The sequence below is a fragment of the Rhincodon typus genome, chromosome 32 (assembly GCF_021869965.1).
Source record: "Rhincodon typus isolate 14 chromosome 32, sRhiTyp1.1, whole genome shotgun sequence".
Lineage (NCBI taxonomy): Eukaryota > Metazoa > Chordata > Chondrichthyes > Orectolobiformes > Rhincodontidae > Rhincodon > Rhincodon typus.
The window spans coordinates 3,751,203-3,764,111 of record NC_063363.1 but is presented as its reverse complement, the minus strand read 5'-3'; the positions used below and the strand labels follow the sequence as shown (position 1 = coordinate 3,764,111).

Genomic DNA, 12,909 nt, shown 5'->3' with positions numbered 1-12,909 from the left:
CTAATTATATTAGTAAAACAATGCATCAGAAATAATATTGCCTGGAAGACTTAATTTCTAAGATGAGTCAAACAGAACACCGAATTGGACATCTTGGAGAAAACAACTTCTGTGATACAGAATAGCTTCCAAATTAGATACAAAATCAGAAGCTGAAAAAGTAAATAGACAATTGGGAGTTTAACTGTTTATGATATAGCTCTATAGCACTATTTGAGCAGTAAAAGCAGCAACAGATACTTTTCAAGAAGCCTTTGACAATTACTTCAACCTCAGAATTAATAACATTCTTGAAAAAGCAAGATTTAATGGCAGGATTCAGCATCCAGGAGAATCTAAGGAAAAATCCAGGAGATGATTTAATTAATGATCTCTACCCCAGTAGTGGAGACATGTGACTATGGTGACTTCAAATCACCATAGAAGTTATAGGAATTGCTGATGAACCTTTGTCAGATATAGGAGGACGACTGTCTCTAGGAAAAGCCATTCAGATGGTGAGTGAAGCAGAAGTCTAGAAGCAACATAGGTCAATTCTAAGTGCAGAAGATTAACCATGGTAAAGGGGATCAGCATAGCCAATTCAACTCTTAAGGTACAAAACCACAAACAAGACACATGAGAAAACAATACACTGAGTAGGACAGGTACCAGTCACTAAAAGTCCTCTTCAGTGCTGTGGAGCAAAGAGACCTCACATGCAAAAACAGTGCCCAGCTAGTAAAGCAAATATTCTATCTGTCATATGATAGATCACTTTTAGAAAATGTTCAGAAGAGGAACATAGTCATAGAGTCATAGAGCACGGAAACAAGACCCTTCGGTCCAACCAATCCATGCTGAACATAATCCCAAACTAAACTAGTCCCACCTGCCTGCTCATGGCCCATATCCCTCCAAACCTTTCCTATTCATATATCCATCCAAATGACTTTTAAATGTTGTAATTGTACCCGCATCCAACACACTTCATCAGGAAGTTCATTCCACAGGTGAATCACCTTCTGTGTAAAAAATTTACCTCTTATTTTCTTTTTCAAATCTCTCTCCTCTCACCTTAAAAATGTGCCCCCTAGTCTTGAAATTCTCCATCTTAGGGAAAAGACAACTACCATCAACTCTATCTATACCTCTCATTATTTTATAAACTTCTATCAGGTCTTTGGAAAGGTAAAAAGTCCTATAGTTGCCCACACAAAGTGATTAATGAGGCAGAAGAAAAACATAAACTTTGGGAAGATGATATTTATATCAATGACATCCCATGAATTTCAAGTTAGATTCCAGGTGCATGTTCACATGCTATCAGGATGTGTGCCATATTTAAGCAAACACTGTCTACAGCTGACAACATGCAACGGTACTGTTTGGGAGGCATAGCAGTTAAGATTAAAGCAATGCTCCAAGCAACCCTCTGATATAGGGGTCACCAAATAGTAGAAAACCTATACATACTTCATGATCAAGAGTTCTCCCTCTAGCATTGGAAGACATGACTTTACTTCAATCTTCTTCAAACAAGAAAACAAAACATGTAAAGTTAAGAAACAGCCAGTCAAAGAATGGTCAGTATCTCCCTAGGTACATGGCATAACCTAAACAGAAACAGAATCCAATAAGATTAGCTGTGTTAGCATTAGAAATTTATTTCACACAGTCGATGAGATGGGAACCTGTGACTATACTGGATAGGCACCACGAACATTGAGGAATGCTCAGACCAGAGGCCCCCTTGTAGCACAGTGGTAGTATCCCTACTCCTAGACTGGGAGGCTTGTGTTCACATCCCATTTGCTCCAGAGGTGCGTAATGACATTTCTGAACAGGTTGATTAGAAAAATAGGACAATTTTTTTAAAAATGCTCAGACTGAAACGTAAGTGAGGTTTCTGAGTAAGAACAAGCAAGAGGATAGCCAATGGGCACATTCCCACTAACTGACAAATCTATAATGGATGTAATTCTGAATGCAGTACACTTTGTTGAAGAGATTGCCATGACATTCAAGTTTGATGTTAGATGCTGAGGTGACTTGGAAGAGACAAGTTCAAGCAGAATATGTGGTGTCCTCATCTTGCCAGGAAGAATCCTCAGTGACAGTAACAGATATCATGCCAAACAAGAAGTGAATTTCAAATAGCAGAACTGAGGAAGTGAACATGATGGTTTCAATTGCTGAGAGCAATTGCTGAGGGCAAAGGAACAGAGACTAAACAACAAGTTGAAGTAAAATGTTTGCAGGTTTCAGGACAATCTACAGGTGATTGAGAATAAAAACCTGCTAGCACAGATTGACGATGTGATGTGTGCAACTTCAAGGAAACCACCCTGAGAATGGATGATCAATGTCCAACATTTCAGCATGTTGCAAAGAGGAAATTGCCTGTTTCAGCAGGAGCGACATTGTCTGTGAAGGCAATTGAAGAGATTAATGGTCCTCCAATTTAAAGGGACCCATCGACATCAGACTATCAGGAAGAAAATTAAACATCATGGTCTTCCAACTCGCAAGCTACCAGGTTCCCAAGTCCAAAGGAGAAAGTGTTCTGACAGAAAAGTAAAACTTGTAGTAGATCACCTGAATTTGTAAAGTCAGAGATTTGAGGAGCGTTGGGCAGTGGTAAATGTAATGTTACACACAAAATTGTACATTCTTAATAAATATTTTAAAAAAAGCTTTGTGGAAGATGCATGTGAGTCTATAAGGGTTAATACTGAAGAGTGCCATAAGTAGCACTCACTATGATGATGTTAAATGGACATATAGGCAGAACAGCTTTGGGTCTCAAAGGAGTGACAGCCAACGTCAGGTTGTTCTCACTGTCCCTGTAATAATGTCAATCATATCAACGTAACCTGTAACCAGAATCTGTTGTACAACAAACCCCACCTTGTTAACTACAAGAGATTCTCGCAGTTCCACCAGAATGTTGTTTTCCTCTCCCACAGTGGAACAAACAGGCCCCTGTAGATTCCTGCACTTAAAGAGGATGGAGGCAGCAGCTCATACTTTGTACTGAGTTGTCATGTCTGTATAACAGAGTCTGCACTCTGACTGGTTATTAGAGATCTAGACTGTAGAGATATGTAGAACAGGACCCTGTGATTTGAGGATGGTCCCTAACACAGCAATGCAAACAAGTTTAGAGTATCATAGTAAACCCACCTGCCAGGATCAGTTCGGCTTGTGAGCTGTTGGTGAGTACATTGTTCCTTCCAGTCATTGGGTAAATAACAAAATCAGTTCAGCAGGAAGTTCTTGCTCGAGATAGATCAGAGCAAGAGAACACAGTTCGAATGCATCAGCATTTAAAAGCTCTGTGTGTTTATCGCACTTCACCTTTAATAGAGAGAAAAAGAATATCTTGTAACATATTTTGGCAATTGTGCTCAGCACTGATGTAAGGACATGAGAACATCAGACCACATTTCAAGCCTGTTGCACCATTGTTAGACAGTAGCTAATCTTTATCTTAACTCCTTCTACCCACCTTGCTTCAATAAACATTAATACTCTCGCCGAACCAAAAAAGTCTTGAAATATTCTTTCTTGAGTCTAGGAATGATGATTAGCTGACCACTCTCCACCCTTAGTTGGTTAGAAAGAGGAGACAAAAGTCACCAGTAATTTCCTCCCATTCACTATCCAGTAAACCACAGACAAATGAGCCTTTGCATGAATATCGAGTAAAGTAATGTTTGGGAACAACTGCAAGTTCTCTTCATCATTAAATTCCCCAACAGCACTCATCGCCACTGGGGACAGTATTTCAGAAGATCTGAGCTAGGAGAAGGACCTCAAGCAGAGGAAGGTATTGCTTTATCAACTAATTCCGAGCACGAGGGGCTCCAGACTGATGGACATCTTGCATCTTGGAATCATATGGAACACGGTTCATGAATCATTCTTACTAACCAGTAAAAAGGCAGATAATTGTCACATTGCTGCACGTGGGAGCTTGCTATGTACAAATATACAGCTGTGTTTCTAATATTACAACAGTGACAACACTTCAAAAAGTACTTTATTGACACATTAGAATGTCCTGAGGATGTAAAGGATACTATATACATGAGAGAAACAGAGTTAATGTTTTGAATCTAGTGGCCTAGTGGTATTATCACTGGACTGTTAATCCAGAGACCCACATAACCTTCTGGGGACTTGGGTTTGAATTCTGCCACGGCAGATGGTGGAATTTGAATTCAATAAATTATCTGGAATTAAGAATCTAATGATGACCGTGAATCCATTGTTGATTGTCGGAAAAACCATCTGGTTCACTGATGTCTTTTAGGGAGGGAAACTGCCATCCTTACCTGGTCTGGCCTACATGTGACTCCAGACCCACAGCAATGTGGTTGACTCTAAACTTCCCTCTGGGCAATTAGGGATGGGTAATAAATGTTGCCTGCTCAGCGACACCCTCACCCCATGAATGAATAAAGAATGAAGCCTTTCTTCAGGACTTTTCTGGAGGAGGATCACTGGGCTGAAAATGTTAAATCTGTTTTTCTCTCCACAAAGCTGCTGGAATTCCTGAGTTTCTCCAGCAATTTCTCTTCTAGGTCTTTATAAAAACTGGCTTGACCACAGTTGCAGTTCTGGCCACCACAATTTAGGAAGGCACAGAAAATATTAATAAGAATGACTCCTGGAATGAGAAACTTCAGTCAGTGGTCAGACTGCAGAAAATGAAAGTTGAAAGGAGATTTGAGAAAGATATTCAAAGTCATGCAGGGTCTCAGTTTAGATAGAGAGAAACCGCTTCCTTTCGTGGAAAGGTTGTGAACAATTAGAGTCTATTTGCTAACCAATCAGCACTCTCCTCTCAAACAGTCTGATTTTTTTTTCCCCCTTTACTTTGGGAATTCTTGCAAATTATCCTGATGATTGCAAGACAAAGGTTCAACAAAATGTGTATTTTTTTCCAGTGATTCTCAAGCTATCTCCTACCAAACAACTATTTCTAGCTAAGAAACGTGTTGCAAAAATAAGGACAGAAACAATAATGTTTTATTTAAACACACAATAATTTTTCTCCCCAGTTTTGCATTTGGCAGTGTCCTGGGAAATTAATATTCAATGCCTGAAGACTTCAGAGCAATCTTAGAGGGTTGGCAACCCCTAAGCTTTGAGGTCAATTGAAACAGCACCAACTGAGATCCACTAACTAATTATAAACCAAAATAGGTTTCTCAACTGTAACATTAGCTCTTGAGTAAAACCAGCCAAAATCTTGAGAGGTTGGATCCAGGAAGTGGGGTAGAATTCCTTCCAAACTTGAGAGCTGCTTTTGATCCTGACTGAAATATTTTGAGCATCAAACATCCAGTAAGGTCCACCAACCCCTGCAATCATATATTTGTCAGCTGACACCTAAGAATGTTCCATGATTTGGAGTAATTTTTAACTTGGCTGCAATTTTAATAGACAAGGAAGGAAGTGGGAATGCTGCTTTTCTCTCTCTTTAATTGTTAGACTTTCTATTCCTCTTGAACTTGAGGCTGACTGAGTGGTGATGACATCTTCCGTAAAACGCCTCTTTCACTGCTTGAAATTATGGCAAAGAGATGCAATTCACAGTTTCCATCGCAAAACTTGGGCTCATAATTCTAAGATGCCCAGTAAACTATCCAATAGAGAATTCAGGAGGATTGTTATTACCCAGGGTACAGTTTGAATATGAAGCTTGCTACTACAAGGAGTTGAGATGAAAAGCACAAATACATGTAAAAGGAAGCTACATAAACATAAATATGAAAGCGTAAATGACTCTGCTTAGAGGGTGGGATGGAGGAGGGTGGAGACGATCAAATTTGTGAGAAGGATTATCACTGACAGTATAGCAGTACAATCTGTTTCCGTTCTGTGGACTCAATGTAATTACACACCCTTGAGGAGACCATTATTTTACTGGACTCGCTTCACACAGAAATGGTGAGCCACTCTTGGAACTGCCTATCCAACATTCTACTAACTAACACAATGCACAAAGAATCTACTTGCACCCTCCCTTTCTTAATTTGTCTTTCCTTACATTAAGTTTTGGCCATCCCATAATCTCTCCGAAATTAGCCGACAATGCAGGCAAATACAAACAGAAGAAGAGCCCTTTCATCGGAGAGAAACCACCAACAAAGCAGCTAAAAGCCCATGTGACCACCAGAAACAGGCTCAGTAAGATGCTTCCAGCCTTTGAAGTGGGTCTCTGTGCTGTGGCCAAGACATCAGTTCAAAGGCAAGCAGAGAGGCTGCACTCGGCAGCCTTACCAAACCACAGGCATTCAATGACCCTGTGTTTCCTCTCTTAGTTGGCAATGGACAATCAGGTGGCTTTTTTAAAAAAAATATGCTGTTCATCAGATTTGGCAAAGTTAAATAGTGCAGTAATTATTGCCTGACTCCTGTTGCCCTAAGAACACTTATAGCTAACTATCCTAAGCGATATCAGCACCTGACTCAATTGGTAGCTCCCTCTCTTCTGAATCATAAAATTCTGAGGTCACAAGCCCAGCCCAGGCCTTGCGCACATGAAACAAGGGTGCAGTACTGAGAGAGTGCAGCAGCAGAGGTGTCTTTAAACTGAGGTCACCTTTCACCTTCTTAGTTAGATGTGAAGATCTAATGGAGCTATTCTGAAGAAGAGCAGGAGGTTCACTGTCACACCAATATTTATCCCTTGATCCACAAGATAAAAACAGATTATCTGCTCCTTATCAATTTACTGCTTGTGGGAACTTGCTGCGGGCAAATCCTTACATTACAACAGTGGCTACATTTTAGAAAGTACTTCTTTAGCTGTGAAGCTCTTCAACATCTCCTGTAAAGCGCATTGTAGAAATGCGTGTTGTTTTCTTTATTATGTTGGTTGCACAGCCAAATAGCTTGTTAATCCACAATTCTGCTCTCTGAATCCAAACTTTTACCAACTCTTGTGCATCCACCACTTTCAGTATTCACTGGCCTACACTGTCCCCTAGTGTGACGACATATCAATTTTAAATCCATTATTTTCATATCACTCCATGGCCCCACATCCCAGTAACATCTCCCTCCATTTACTGTAACCTCCTCCAAACGCGCAATCCTCAGAGATCGTTGCACCCCTCCAGTTCTTGTCCATTGTGCATTGCTCCATTTCCAACCTCTCACCGTTTGACAGGCATGGCTAGACCTCAAAACGCTGGTAATCTAACTCATCCAACCATCTCCAAAAGTTGAGATCTCTTCCTATGTGCGGCTCCCTCACCCAAATAATCATTCACATTGAGTGAGGTTTGGCCATATTTGACTGGGGGCAGCATCACAACTGAGCCTTGCCCAACCACCGTGCATGTGTAACAGCCAGGCTGGAGCATGAACTCATCTGTTGCCTTTTTTTCTGATGAAGGGTCTAGGCCCGAAACGTCAGCCTTTCTGCTCCTATGATGCTGCTTGGCCTGCTGTGTTCATCCAGCCCTGCACCTTGTTGTCTCGGATTCTCCAGCATCTGCAGTTCCTACTATCATCTGTTGCCTGGTGTTTATAAGAGTTGCCTGTGAGCTGAAACACTGGTCAGATTTCTCTCCCTCAACCCAAATGTTCCGAGGGCAATCTGCATTGATTGTACTGAATCCCCGAATCTGCACTCAGATGGTTCTGTCTATCACTGAGCACATTCATGGTGGGAGCAGCTCCATTGTAATCCTGGTAGAATCCATTGGTTTTATTGGGATCTAAGGATCAGCACTAAATCAGAAAGGTGGCGGAGAGTTCTGGTTGCCCTGCTATAGGAAGGGTTTTGTAAAAATAGAAAGGGTGCAGAAAAAAAAATTACAAGGATGTTGCTGGGACTGGAGGCTTTGAGTTATAAAGGAGAGGCTGAATAGATTAGGGCTGAGTTTCCTGGAGCATCAGAGGCTGAGGGGGTAATGTTATAGATGTTTATAAAATCATGAGGGGCATGGATAAAATGGATAGCCAAGAGTAGGGGAGTCCAAAATTAGGAGACATCAGTTTAAGATAAGAGGGGAAAGATTTAAATGGGACCTGAGGGGCAACGTTTTCATGCAGAGGATTGTGTGTGTGTATGGAATGAGCTGCCAGAGGAAGAGTTAGAGAAAGACATTTCCACAAATGCATGAATAGGAAAGATTTACAGGGATACGGGCTAAACATAGGCAACTGGGACTAGTTCAGTTTAGCAAACGTGGTCAGCATGGATGAGTTGGGCTGAAGGGCCTGTTTTGGGGCTGAATGACTGTATGAATTGTGTCTTTAAACTCCATTGTTCCAGCTGTACTTATTTGCTGTCTGTCTCTCTCTCTCTTTGTCTACCTTCTCCTTGTGCATTCCATTCTCTGTCAGTGGGCTGCTCTCTATCAAGTATACACCTTAGCCAATCACGCTTAAATGTCACCAGCTCTGGGCAGCCAATAGCTGAATACACTGTACTGCTCTAATTGGGAAAAGGTCTGACTGCTGGCCACTGTCAGAACCAGCCAATTAAAACAAGCAGAAGAAAGGAATCAATCTGATTCAGTCTAATATAGCCTGCTGTGTTTCTCATTCATGGCTGGGAAGGAGGCAGTTCCGTTTATTACAGAGGGCTGCTGGATTTCACCAACAGACCTGGGATGAACTACATTGAGCCAGAGTCTTATCACTAAGCATGCACGTCAAATAAAAAGCCATTGTAAAATGTTAGAGATACAGAACATAGATTTTACCTCATTCCAGGAACTGCGAGGATAATGGAGAAAAATGTAGCATCATTTCTTTCTGCGTTCTGCCACAGCTCATATATCGCCACGTGTGCAATGCAGAAAACCATTCAGTGTTTCTTTCTTCCTTTAAGACCATAAGATGAAGGAGCAGAATTAGGCCATTCAGCCCATCCAGTCTGCTCCAACATTCAATCATGGTTGATGTGTTTCTCGATCCCAGTCTCCTGCCTTCTCCGTGTAACCCTTCATCCCCTTTCTAATCGAGAACCTATTTGTCTCTGTCTGAAATACACTCGACGACTTGGCCTCCACAGCTCTCTGTGGCAATGAGTTCCACAGATTCACCACGCTCTGGCTGAAGAAATTCCTCCCCATGTCAGTTCTAAAGGGTCGTCCCTTCACTCTGAGCCTGTGCCCTCGGGTCCTAGTGTCCCTTACTCGTGGCAACATCTTTTCCATCTCCACTCTATCCAGGCCTCTCAGTATTCCGTAAGTTTCAATCAGATCCCAACTCATCCTTCTGAACTCCTTCAAATACCGACCCAGAGTCCTCAACTGCTCCACATATGACAAGCCCTTCATCCCAAGGATCATTCTTGTAAACCTCCTCTCAACCCCCTCCAAGGCCAGCTTATCTGTCCTTAGATACAGGGCTCAAAATTTCTCACAATATTTCAAAAGCGATCTGACCAGTACCTTACACAGCCTCAGCAGTACATCCCTGCTCTTGTATTTAGCCCTCTTGAAATGAATGCTGACATTGCATTTGCCTTTCTAACTGCCAACTGAACCTGTATGTTAACTTTAAGAGAATCCTGAACTAGGATTCCCAAGTCCTTTTGTGCTTCAGATTTCTGAAGTAGATCCAAACAGGTCAAATCCACTGGCTCTCCATTGTCAAACTTGCTTGCTACCTCTTCAAAGAATTCAACAGATTTGTCAGGCATGACCTCTCCTTGATGAAGCTGTGCTGACTCAGCCCTATTTTACCAGGTACTTCCAAGTATTCTGCAATTTCATCCTTAATAATGGACTCTAAAATCTTACCAACAATCAAGGTCAGGCTAAACAGACTATAGTTTCCTGTCTTTTGCCCCCTTCCCTTCTTTGGCAGGGGTGTTACGTTAGCCATTTTCCAGGACTCTAGGACCCTCCTTGACTCCAGTGATTCCTGAAAGATCACTACCAATGCCTCTAGAATCTCCTCAGCTATCTCTTTCAGAACTCTGAAATTTGGGTGATTTATGCACCTTCAGACCTTTCAGCTTCTCCTTTGTGATCGCCACTACACTTTTCTCTGTCCCCTGATTCTCTTGATGTGTATGGTGCTAGTGTCTTCCACTTTGAAAACTAATGTAAGGTACCGATTCAGTTCCTCCACCATTTCTTTATTCCCCATTACTACTTCTCCAGTCTCATTTTCCAGCCATCTAATGTCTATTCTTGCCTCTCTCTAACCTTCTAGATATCTAAAAAACACTCTTACAATCTTTGTTTTCATTAATAGCTATCTTACTCCCATATTTCATTGTCTACCTCCCTTTATTGCTTTTATAGTTATCTTCTACTAGATTTTAAAGGCTTCCCAATCCTCTGGTTTCCCACTAATCTTCAACACATTGTATACTTCTGCTTTTATGCTGTTCCTGTCTTCCCTTGTCAGCCATTGTTGCCTCATCCCCTCCTGTAGTGATCAGAACCAGATAGATCTTGTTGACTACAAGATCCTTGATTGGGCTTGTTAACCTGGGCCAATCAGGAAGCTCTGGCTGACCAATATAACTAGGAGATTTAGAATCAGGAACTGACTCTGAGCTGGCTGGTCACAGCCAGTATACTGTGCACAAGTATGTACAGGGTGACTTGGTGATGGGATCTGGCCTTTGTGCAGTTATTTCATCCCCTTAGTATGTTTCTTCTTCCTGGGGATGAATTTCTGCTGTGTCTCCTGAATTATCCCCAGAAACTCCTGCCATTGTTGCTCCACCATCTTCCCTGCTCGGCTCCCCTTCCAATCAATTCTGGCCAGCTCCTCCCTCATGTTTTTGTAATTACCTTTTACTCAATTGTAATACTGTTAGATGTGATTCCAGTTTCTCCATCTTAAACTACATGATAAATTCTATCTTTTTTTTGAAAGGGGGGTGGGGTTGCAATGGCCTACTGGTATTATCACTGGACTGTTTATCCAGAGGCCCATATGATGTTCTGGGGACCTATATTCGAAACCTGCCATGGCAGATAGTTGAATTTGAACATTAAAAAAACCCCTGAAATTAAGAGTCTAATAATAACTATTGTCAACTGCTAGAAAAACCCATCTAGTTCACTAATATCCTTTGGGGAAGTAAACTGCCTGGTCTGGCCTATATGTGACTCCAGACCCACAGCAATATGGTTGACTCTTAACTGCCCTCTGGGCAATTAGGGATGGGCAATAAATGCTGGCCTAACTGGCAACACCCTCATTCCATGAATGAATAAAAAAATTATGGTCACTGCTCCCTAGGGGTTCCTTTACCTTAAGCTACCAATTCAAGTTTGACTCATTACACATCACCAAATCCAGACTTGGCTATTCCCTACTGGGCTCGACCACAAGCTGCTCCAAAACAAACATCTTGTAGTCATTCCAAGAATTCCTTTTCTTAAGATCTGCTACCAACATCATTTTCCCAGTCCACCTGCATATTGAAGTCCACCTCTATTGTTGTAATAGTGCCTTTCTTACATTCTCTTTCTATCTCCTGAGTTATTTTCTTCCTCACATCCTGACTATTGCTAGGAGACCTGTACACAATGCCAATCTTTTTTCCTTTGCAGTTCCTCAAGTCAACGCACACAGATTCTATGCCTTCTGACTTTATATTACTTCTCGCTATCAATTTAATTTCATTTCTCACTGAGAAGGCAACCTCATCCCCTTTGTCCATTGCCTGTCTTTTCGATAGGACGTGTATTCTTGGATATTTAGTTCCCAGGCCTGATCCCCTTGCAGCTATGTCTCTGTGATAATCACATTGTACTTGCCAATTTCAATCTGCACTACAATACAGTGTTTTTTATACTGCGTGTATTTATGTATAACACCTTCAGTCCTGTGTGGACTGCCCCTTTCTCATAGTTGTTCCCTCATCTGCTGTGTCTGAAGTTAGATTCCTGACTCTTTCCATACTCTCTGTCCTATTAGTTGTTCTGGAAACTTTCATAACCTCTGCTGAGCTCTCCCTCCTCTAACCTTTTACATAAATTTTCGAGGTAACTGAATCCGCCCCTCACTATTTAGTTTGAAGCCCTATCCACAGTCTTAGTTATGTAACTTGCCAGGACTCTGGTCCCAGCATGATTCAGGTGGAGCCCATCGCATCGGAACAGCTCCCTCCTTCCCCACTACTGGTGCCAATGTCCCATGAATTTGGCACCAAACTTTGAGCCGCATGTTTACCTCTTTAATCTTGTTGACCCTGTGCCAATTTGCTTGTGACTCAGGTAGTAAGTCAGAGATTATTACCTTTTTGGTTTTGCTTTTTAATTTAGCCCCGAACTGCTCATATTGCCTTAGCACAACATCTTTCTTGCTCTACTGATATCATTGGTACCTACATGAACCATGACAACTGGATCTTTTCCCTCCCACTCCAAGTTCCTCTGCAGCTCAGGTGAGATATCCTGAACCCGAGCACCTTGCAGGCAACAGTGCCTTTGGGATTCTTGATCCTGGCAACTCACCGCAGTGACTATATAGTCACTAGTCCCTGACAATACTATCCCCGATTACACCTACATTTCTCTTTTCTCCCCCGTCTTCAATGGCTCCCTGTACTCGTGGTGCTGTGGTCAGTTTGCTCATCCTCCTTACAGCCCTCACAGGGAGCAGGAATCTCAAACCAGTTAGACCAGCTTGAGGGCTGAGGCTCCTTCAGCATTACCCCCCGGATCCCTCTATTTGCCTCGCTGGAAGTCACACACTCTCGTCCCTGACCACTCACCAAATTCGAGGTAATTAATCCAAGGGGCGTGACTGCCTCCTGAAACACAGCATCCAGGTAACTCTCCCCCTCCCTGTTCAAAACTCAGACTCCAGGTCATTAAATCTTAGCTGGAGTTCCTCAAGCAAACAACACTTGCTAGTGTCCAACAGTACGGCACTCCCTCAGCACTGACCCTCCGACAGTGCGGCGCTCCCTCAGCACTGACCCTC

At 42.1% G+C, this 12,909-nt stretch overlaps 1 long non-coding RNA gene across 1 annotated transcript in view; it reads right to left on the bottom strand.

The window, feature by feature from the left end:
• Positions 1-12,909, bottom strand: part of LOC125486753 — a 209,090-nt gene that overhangs the window by 17,158 nt on the left and 179,023 nt on the right. The window contains exon 7 of the long non-coding RNA XR_007265382.1: positions 3,166-3,339. This is a non-coding gene — a long non-coding RNA (uncharacterized LOC125486753). The remainder of the gene's footprint in view (positions 1-3,165; positions 3,340-12,909) is intronic.